Consider the following 10,719-nt stretch of genomic DNA (forward strand, 5'->3'; position numbering starts at 1 on the left):
AAACCGTGGTCAAGGATTTCAATAAAGCTTTATCCTGCAACTCTCTGGCTGTTATCATTTACCGTGAAGATTTTCAACAGTTGCTGCTTCAGCCATGTTTAAAATTTTGACTAACGGTAGAATTAGCCTGCATCGACCACCACTTAAATGCAGCACAAAAACGGAACAACATTTCGAATAATTCCATACCAAGTATGGCCTCACCACGCCAACGGCCTTGCCGCAGTGGTAACACTGGTACACGTCAGGTCACCGACGTTAAGCACTGTCGGGCTTGGCTAGCACTTGGATGGGTCACCGTCTGTGTCTGCCGAGTGGTGTTGGCAAGCAGGGTGCACTCAGCCCTAGTGAGGCCAATGGAGGAGCTACTTGACTGAGAAGTAGCGACACTGGTTACGAAAACTGGCAACGGCGAGGAGGGCAGTGTGCTGACCATGTGCCCCTCCATGTCAGCATCCAGTGACGCATTTGGGCTGATGATGACACGGTGGCCGGTCGGTACCATTGGGCCTTCAAGGTCTGTTCAGGCGGTGCTTTTTTTTGTGTATGTCCTCACCGGATCCTTAGTCAGCGTTGAAGACAGTTGATCTGGGTAGCGGCGGCAGGAAGGACAGACGACGTAATTACAACAGGTCACACCTCCAAGAACAGCTCCTACTGAAGACACACCAGACCCTTCGGGCCGCCCTGGTCCGTTCCAACCAGACATCCCAACCAGCGTCATTCTCTCCATGCCCTGCCCTACATGTTGTGTGACCACGGCGCCTTCTATAGGATGCAGGAGCCTTGGAAACCAAAAGACCACAGGCTAATACCGCATCGCTCCATTCCACAACAGACACTCAGCTCCCTCTTCTTGGCCCTACTGTCAAATTCCTCCATTCCAGCACACGCACGCACTCTGGCTTAACGGCTCCGCACACCGAAATCTTTGCCTCAAAGGTGTGCTACGGTTTATCGATAAGTGGTGCCACGTCTCAGTGTCGAATAAATGTTTTGTAAAACTTACCAAAATTAGAGTCAGTCAGTTCACCTTTTCCCTATAAATCAGCTTGGAGCCCGCAACTCAGCATAGCAGAGTTAAATAGGACACCGTGAAATGTGGTTCGACTTAATAATGTAGTTGCCTTTTATGTCTAAGGGCGTCAGCTCATATCTGTCACAAAGTATGCATAACACTTTTTTAAATAAATATAGAAAGGAAATCCTGCACTATAAACTGGATACGCACTCACAGTTGGTTAAAGTATTTTATAACTGAGGTTTATTCTTTCTCCCATATACACCAAAAATAAAAATAAAAATAAGAAACTTAGTTCACAGTTTATCCTTGAAAAGTTACAGTCCAATCATGGGTTTGTACATCGTTGGAGTCTATCACATAATTCACTAGAAATCCTGTGAGCTTTCCCTTAGAAAATAGTTAAATTTCCACAGCACCTGCTCAAACTGCAAGTTCCACACTGGCTTGCCACTAGGGGACAAAAGCTGGGTGAGTCGTTTGGCGAGGCGTCTGTTATTATCGCAATAAGTTTGCGTAAATCTGTCCGATCTCCCGCATGGCCACACGCAGCTATGAATCCTATAATTTTGGAATGTGTGAACGCTCTTATTCGAGGTGATCGACGGACCATAATAAAACACTTCGCTGCATAACTTGACGTCCTGTTGCACAACACATTCATCTAGGTGGCGTTGGAAGCTTTCCATAACTCGGCGTAACGTATTCCCTCGGACATTGACGACGGCAGTTCTGATGCGATCCTTCAACTCAGAAATGGTGGCATACCGTGTTCGCACCACTTCTTGCTTCAGGTAGCCCCAAAGGAAAAAGTCTGCACATGTAAGGTCGGGTGAGCAGGCGGCTAGGAAATGACACCAAAACGGGAAATTACTCTACCGGGAAATGTCTGTCCCAAGAAATCCACGCAAATTCTGGCTGTATCCGAGGTCGCTCCTTCTTGTTCAAACCATAATTCTTCCACATCCACGTCGACCATACCTAATTGGGAAAGAACGAAGCCTTGCAGCACCTTTAGGTAGCGTTCACTGGTGACAGTTACAGCCACACCGCTGTCATCCTCAAAGAAGTAAGGGCCAATAATCCCAAAGAAAGCAGCTCCACACCATACTGCGAAACGAGAGCTGTGCAAGGTCTTGATGTGCAGTTCATGCGGGCTTAAATCATTCCAATAACGCATATTCTGTTTATTCACTGAACCACATAACACGAAATGAGCTTCATCTGACATCAGGATGGTGTGCAAGATTCGTCGATTTTGGCGAAGGAGGTCACACATGGTTAAGCAGAATGTTTCGCGTGAAACCCAAACGCGAGGCCTAATTTCCCGATCAATCTGCAGCTTATATGGCTGAAAATGGAGATCTTCGTGTAATATTCTCCTGAATGAGTGATCGGACATATGCACAGTTTGCGCATGACGACGAGCAGATTGTTTTGGGTTACGCAATAGTACAGCACGAACATTTTCCACGGCTTCTGCAGAACCTGTTGTTCGAAATACACGTACCCACCTCACAATGGTCCGTCCACTTGGAACTTTCCCATGACGTCCCAAGTTGAAATGCTGCCGAAATAGACGCTGGGTAGCAATAACAGAGTCGTTATTCTTGAAATAACTTTCAATAGCAAAGGCACGATGCTGTGCACTCCACCGCGCCAATCACTGTCACACCCGAAATGGCAACTCATTAGTATACGAATGCGGCACGAGCTGGCACGCATTCCTGAAGTACACCATTGTACTACGCAACTCAAATTACGCTACGAACGCTGCCACGCCCTGTATGATTACTTACTGGTAGAAGATTATATGCACAAACCTTCGTCGTGAACCTGTCTATCTGTTAGTGAAAACCGTCCGAAAATTCGTAAAACATTTCCTGAGATAATCCTGATCATACAGACAGAAACCGAGGAGGCGACTTTATTTTTTAAATCAGTGGTTCGCAAAACCGAACGATAAAAGTATCTTTCGCATGATGTGTCACTGGCAAGTAACACAGCTCGATGGAACTTGGACCATATACAGAAAGCGTAGCTTAGGTATCGTACTGAAGGTAACGGAAATAAATACGCAATGAGACATACAGAAATGACATTTGATTCAAAGGCAGTGATTACACTGAAGTTACCGCTATTCGTGATGGTCCCCTGAACGTTACAAAAGATGATGACATTGTTGTTAATAGAGCGTGATCACCACAGACGGTAGTGCATGCTCTGCAATGTGCTCCCATGCTGGCCAAAAGGTTTGTAAGGAGCTGTTGTGGCAGGGCGCTCCATTCCTCCAGCAGCGCAGCTGACAACTGCTGGATGCCAGTTGGTGTATGTCGTGCTGGAGTTCGTCTCCCCATTCATCCCACAAGTGCTCGATGGTGTCTCAGTCGGGGAAAGGGGAAGGCCCATCCATTCGTAAAACTTGGTATGAAAGCATATTCGATGGATGTACTGTCACGATCAGCCTCGTAGCGAGCAAGCAATTCCACACAGATGATCCTTCATTGCTTTTTATGGTCTTCAGGCATGCAGCGAGGAGTCCAGCAGACACAGCCGTCCGGGAAGGACCCACCAAACCAACCCCCTATACCGCCCTCCGTGTTGATACACATACACAATGCTGTTGAAATATACAGTACTTCATTAGTATTATGATAGATCTGTTAATTTTTATCAAATTGTTGCATCCTTGAGTCTGATGTACGCTTAGCGGTCAATGACGTCACAATTCGGAGATTAAGGCAGCAAAGTTAAAGTTCTTATACATTGGAGAATAGGGGAACCAATGTTTACATTACTGTAATTTCATAATAGACTTCATTTAAAGTGCAAAAAACAAAAAAAAAAGATGCTCAAGTTAAACAGAGATAAAAATGAAGGGTACACGCTGTTGTTAGTTTTTCAAAATTAGACAATTTTTGTTGTGGATCTTCGGGTCAATACCACAATGCCACGTCTTGTAGGCGATGACATCTCGATCGGCGAATGATTCAAGTCTAGGAAGGAAGGCGTTTTCACAACGAACGATGGCAAGGGTAAACCAACCTTTACCAGAATTTCCAGTAGCGACATCCAAAGTAAAATTAACCCTTCAACCACGGAAGAATATAGGTCCATTTAATATGACTGCTTGGTCTGTTCCATTTCCTCCAAGTTTATTCTCGAGGCTAATAATATGTTTGTAGACAGGCATGCGGTGACGGCGTTGACGATACACACGTTGACGAGGCATAGTGCTTCAATGTTGTTGCAGATAGAGCTCACAGCGGAATGGTTCCGCTGGCGTGCACTGCCTGCTTATATCATTACTACTTATATGTACACACGCTCCTGTAGAAAAGTTAGTAATGATGAAAAAATTTATGTATGGATGAAAGGACTTGGTGTACTTGCAGAAAATGTAACTGTAACTGGAGATATTACTTGGTGGGCGAGTGTGTCAGCACTAGGAACAGAAACGTCAAGTTATGCAGCGATTGTGTTTTATTATGGTCCGTCGATCATTTCGAATAAGAGCGTTCACACATTCCAAAATTGTAGGAGTCATAGCTGCGTGTGGCCACTATTCGGGAGATCGGACAGATTTGCGCAAACTTATTGCGATAATAACAGACGCCTCGCCAAACGACTCACCGTGCTTTTGTTCACTGGTAGGTCTTCGTAGCCATGCATGAATGTCTGCAATGCACTTGTTTTCCGCCAAAAGATATTCAGTGACAGCTCTTTGCTTAGCACGCACTTCCACTTCAGACGCCATTTTGAACGCTATATGTAGCGCCGAAACCTATAGGGACTTCATGAAACTATAGGGGCTGATGCAGGAATTTTCCACAATGACGCACAACAAATTCCGCATTTTTTCAGCCGAAACTGGCCGAGAAAAAAATTGCGTTGCGTTACTTATTGAACGTATGATTTTATAACGATTGACTTGACAAGTGTGGAGATATTCAGGTAATGTTGTCACTGCGTTGCTTGCTCGCACCTAATTTATTATGAATTTGAGAGAGGCAAATATTTAGAATAATCTTTTCTTTATTGGTTTGGGGCAGTTTATTTGATTGTCGAGACGTAATAAAAAAAGTTATCTCCTCACATAGCTCGACTTGGAGTTACTGATTAACCCCTCCGTTACCACATCATTAACTAGTTTCATGACAGAGTTAGTGGTTTATATAAAGTTGGTTGCAATTCTTACAAAATGAGGTTCGTTATAGAGTTTCGAAAGTTAGTCTATTTTCAGTTGTTCAGTAAAATCAGTTTGTTCCATCATCTCCTCTCGAAAATTTTGTTTTGTAATTGTGTGGTGCCGCATTGCACTGAGCGGAACAGTCACTCAAAGTAAAGCAAGATGTTCTTAGCATAGCTGTTTTTTCTTGCATTGCACTTGGCAACTTTTTTCTTTATATGATTTGAATAGTAGATGATTTTGAGCAGTAACCGAGTTTATGTTGCCACAAAGTAAGAGATAAAAATTTGTTAGGAGCAGGACGTAGTAAAATCGTTCACATTCAAGCTTTGCATTTCAAGACCGTTATCAGTGACAGTTCAGCTAAAGTTCAGTTAAGATCTCATTTACTTTGTCTTATGCGTTACAAGTTTGCGCGTGCATCATTTAATGTTGGAAAATTTTATTTGATCAATTTGCGTACGAAAAATTACAGGGTATTTATTCTTTCCAAATTTAACTTGTAACGTTGTCTAGAATTTTTATTGTGTTAGTTTTTTGTTTTGGAACAATGTGACGTCACGCATTGTAGCACTGTTTACTGCACTGCAACACAGAATTTCACAGGATAGCTAATTTAGTATACAATTTCTCATCTTCTAATTATCTTTGCTAAAATTTAATTGCAATACAGTCATACAGTTTCAAATGGTGTGGCGACTCTATCAGCCAGTGTTTACGTAGGCACACCACTGCATTGTTCAGTTTCACGTTACAACATAGACACACACAAAAGTTAAACAATAGGAAACCAGTTCTTGCGTGCGTATTCAAATACAGAGATATGTGAACAGGAAGAATATGGCGCTGCGGTCGGCAGCGACTGTACAACACAAGGGTCTGGCGCAGTCGTTAGATTGATTAGTGCTGCTACAAAGGCAGATCATTAAGATTTAAGGTAGTTTGAACGTGGTGTTACAGTCGGCGCACGAGCGATGGGACACAGCATCTCCGAGGTAGCGATTAAATGGGGATTTTCCCGTACGACTGTTTCACGAGTGTACTGTGAATATCAGGTATCCGGTAAAACATCAAATCTTTGAAATCGCTGCGGCCGGAGAAAGATCCTGCAAAAACTGGACGAACGATGACTGAAGATAATCGTTCAATGTGACAGAAGCGCAACCCTTCCTCAAATTGCTGCAGATTTCAATGCTGGGCCATCAACAAGTGTCAGGGTGCGAACCATTCAAATAAACATCATCGATATGGGCTTTCGGAGCCGAAGGCCCACTCGTTTACACTTGATGACTGCACGACACAAAGCTGTATGCCTCGCCTGGGCCCGTCAATTACGACATTGGACTGTTGATGACTGGAAACACGTTGCTTGGTCGGACTAGTCTCGTCTCAAATTGTATCGAGTGAGTGGACGTGCACGGGTACGTAGGCAACCTCATGAATTCATAAACCCTGCAAGTCAGCAGGGGACAGTTCAAGCTGGCGAAGGGCCTGTAATGGTGTGAGGCGTGTGCAGTTGCTGTGATATGGGACCCCTGATACGTCTAGATATGACTCGGCAGGTGACACCTACGTAAGCATCCTGTCTGATCACCTGCATCCATTCATGTCCATTGTGCACTCCGACAGACTTGGGCAATTCCAGCAGGATAATGTGACACCTCACACACGTCCAGAATTGCTACAGAGTGGCTCCAGGAAGACTCTCCTGAGTTTAAACACTTCCGCTGGTCACCAAATTCCCAAGACATGAACATTATTGAGCATATCTGGGATGCCTTGCAACGTGCTGTTCAGGAGAGATTTACCACTCCTCGTACGGATTTATGGACAGTCTTGCAGGAGTTATGTTATCAATTTCCTCCAGCATTACTTCAGTCATTAGTCGAGTTCATGCGACGTCGTGTTGCGGCACTTCTGTATGTCCGAGGGGGCCCTACACGATATTAGACAGGTGTACCGGTTTCTTTGGGTCTTCATTATATATATACATACTAGTTCAGGACGCATACAAATTTCTATCAGCCTGTCCTCTTCAAAGGGTACAGGTGGCTTTTGCCTCAGTACATCCTGCACACAACAAATTTTCAATGTAAAGACCGTACTAAAATACAAAATAGTCAGAAACAGCCCAATAATTTGCACACCTGTTAACTTTAAAATGGCATACGACTCAGTTGACAGACAAGCACTTTTTGATGTCCTTAAAGAACAAGGGTTACATCCAAAATCCCTTAACCTCATCAAATAAACATTGATCGGTACTAGTTTCAAGGTGAAGTTAATGTGTGAAATATCCGGGCCCTTCCTGATCAAAACTGGGTTACGACAAGGTGATGATCTGTCTCTATTCAATCTCGTGCTGGACACAGTCGTCCTCGAATGGGAAAAGGAGCTGAAGAATAAAAACTGCTGGAAACCTATACAGACGGGACGAGTCAAGGATGATATAAGAATTTCATGTTTAGCTTTTTCTGACGACTTAGCCTTTGACAAACTGCCTATTGGCTTCTGTCTCGGGTTCTTCGGCCAACGTTCATCTAATGATTTTTCTGACGTTTCGCCAGCACGAGTGGCTGGCATTGTCAAAGCTTCACCCTCCATTGCCGGTGATGAACTGGAGGCGAGCTCGCGGCCGCAGACTATATGTACCTGGCGCGCCAACGTCCGAGGGCTTCTCCGCGGTCATTTCCGGTGCGGTTCTCCTCTTGCTACCTGTGACGGTCGTTCGCTGCAGTACGGGAAGCCAGGATCCGTTTACCTTAAGGCTTTCCTCTTTCTTGTTGAAACTGTTCGCGTGTTTTTGGATTTCTACAGCTTCTCTGAACAAGCGCGTGTGATAGTGCTTCTCTACAGTCAGAACTTCCGTGTCGGCGAATTTTATTACGTGGTCGGTCTCATTCAGTGCGTGCTCTGCCACGGCCGATTTCTCCACCTGCCCCAACCTGCAATGTCGCTTATGCTCTTTGATCGTGGTGTTAATTAATCGTCCAGTCATTCCGACATAAACTTTTCTGCATGTGCATGGTATACGGTATATTCCCGACATTGCAGGTGGGTCTCTTTTCTCCTTCGCCGATCTAAGACACTCTTTGATTCCTGAGACACTTGAACAGCCTCCATGCCAACATAACATTTACCATGGAAGTAGAAAAGGACAAGAAACTGCCATTTCTAGATGTGCTGGTCACAAGGGACGGCGAAAACCTGGGACACAGCGTGTATCGAAAACCGACACACACGGACCGATACCTGCACAAACTGTCAAACCACCACCCGAGCCAGAAAAGAGGCATGATTAGTACGCTCGTAACGAGAGCAGGACGAATATGTGAGCCGCAACACCTCAAACGAGAAATGCAACACCTGGAAACTGTTCTGAGGAGCAATGGGTACCCCACAAATTATACTAGAAGTGTAACAGAGCCAAACACTCGGCGAATTAAGGAACCAGAAAAAGAAATGTCGGGTACGGCCTTTCTGCCATACATTCCCAGAGTGACGGACAGAATCGGCCGTATATTGCGCAAACACGGCGTAAAGACGATTTTCAAACCGACAAGGAAGATCAAAGAGTGTCTTAGATCGGCGAAGAAGAAAAGAGACCCACTTGCAATGTCGGGAATATACCGTATACCATGCACATGCGGAAAAGTTTATGTCGGAATGACTGCACGATCAATTAACACCACGATCAAAGAGCATAAGCGACATTGCAGGTTGGGGCAGGTGGAGAAATCGGCCGTGGAAGAGCACGCACTGAATGAGACCGACCACGTAATAAAATTCGCCGACACGGAAGTTCTGGCTGTAGAGAAGCACTATCACACGCGCTTGTTCAGAGAAGCTGTAGAAATCCAAAAACACGCGAACAGTTTCAACAAGAAAGAGGAAAGCCTTAAGGTAAACGGATCCTGGCTTCCCGTACTGCAGCGAACGACCGTCGCAGGTAGCAAGAGGAGAACCGCACCGGAAATGACCGCGGAGAAGCCCTCGGACGTTGGCGCGCCAGGTACATATAGTCTGCGGCCGCGAGCTCGCCTCCAGTTCACCACCGGCAATGGAGGGTGAAGCCAAGGCCCGTAAAAAAATAAGGTTGAGCAGTAAGCGTTCTGTCCTGCCATTGGCTGAGGCTGTGACGTCACGAAGGAACCGCCGCTGCCTCTGGAACAGCGCTACAAGACGCAACCCGCGCATTTAAGCGAAGTATTTGTGAAATGTTTCAGTTTCTACAGAAATAGTAAAAGGTAAATTGTTATTCTGCTATTTCTAGAAAGTTACTGCTATATTCTGTAACTTGTCCAGCTTTTAAACAGACACTGCTGAGTGCTGACTTTAATAAAATCAAGCGTCTATAGATCAAACTATACAAAAATAAGTGCAAATTGCAGTTCTCTACGAAGTAAACGTTCGAAATGAGCATTCAATTTTCTAACTTTGGCTCTGGGAAAAGTGTTATCTTGTTGACAAGCTTTATGTAACGCTCATTTATATTCTATTTACATCATGTCTACAAAAACACTGTCGTTTTCACTCAAGAAATTATGCAATTGCCTTATTTGTAGGAAGCATTTGAATTACCTACCTGAACTGCCACAAACACACACACACACACACACACACACACACACACACACACACACCTCAAACCTTTGGCTTATATTTTTATCAAGGTGGATGTATAATGTTTGCCCTAGTTGTTAAAATTCACTTATATAAAAGGGCATTGAATTAAAAAAAGTGCTGCAAAATACGATTTACAGGAAATAGTGGTAAATTAACTTGCCGAGTCCGCCGTTCAGCAAAGTTGGTATGTAGTGTGGGAAACAATAAGCCAATCCTTGACACTGTCAGTGTAGAGTCTTGCTAGTTGTGAAACAAACACAGTCAGAGGACCTTCACTTCTATCACTAAGTTTATATATTATTTAACTTTAACAAATATTGTTTACTTACATTCTAAAGCGATGACAAATACCACTTCCTTGCTTTCCGTTGCTGAGCGGCAACTGCTTTCTTCGACTTGTCCTTTGCAGACAGCCAACGCAGTCGGATAAATGTTCTCGTCCTAGCGTAAATCTTAATGATTTCTGGGTGAATAGTGGGGAATCGCTCGGTAAGTATAGCGCACAGGTTCTTGATGACACCAGTTTCCCTGGACAAACTGTCGTGTCCATGGATCTGGGCAAAAATTAATTTAAATTTGCTAATTGTTTCGAACCACGTTTCTGAAGGCACAAGCGAACTCCCACGAGAAACCATGCCCAGCCATCCTCTCGATGTCTCCTCAGGCAGTGTCAGTAACTCTCCAGTGGGTGTGGCCAGTGATCTGTCATACTGTCTGCATCGATAAGCTACATATCCAGCAAGATATTTAAATCCTTCAGTGCTGCAATCAGAAGCCAGTGACATTGGAGGCACATCCGATTCTCCTACTCCAAAATCTAAATCTTCTATCTCCTTCTCTCCTTCAACCATTACCAACGCCTCAGACATATCAGGCAGGATAT

General features: G+C 44.4%; 1 pseudogene; it reads left to right on the forward strand.

The window, feature by feature from the left end:
- The first annotated feature begins 207 nt into the window (after nt 1-207).
- Nucleotides 208-326, forward strand: LOC124790425 (annotated as a pseudogene).
- The last annotated feature ends 10,393 nt before the right edge of the window (nt 327-10,719 follow it).

This window comes from Schistocerca piceifrons, chromosome 3, assembly GCF_021461385.2.
Source record: "Schistocerca piceifrons isolate TAMUIC-IGC-003096 chromosome 3, iqSchPice1.1, whole genome shotgun sequence".
NCBI lineage: Eukaryota > Metazoa > Arthropoda > Insecta > Orthoptera > Acrididae > Schistocerca > Schistocerca piceifrons.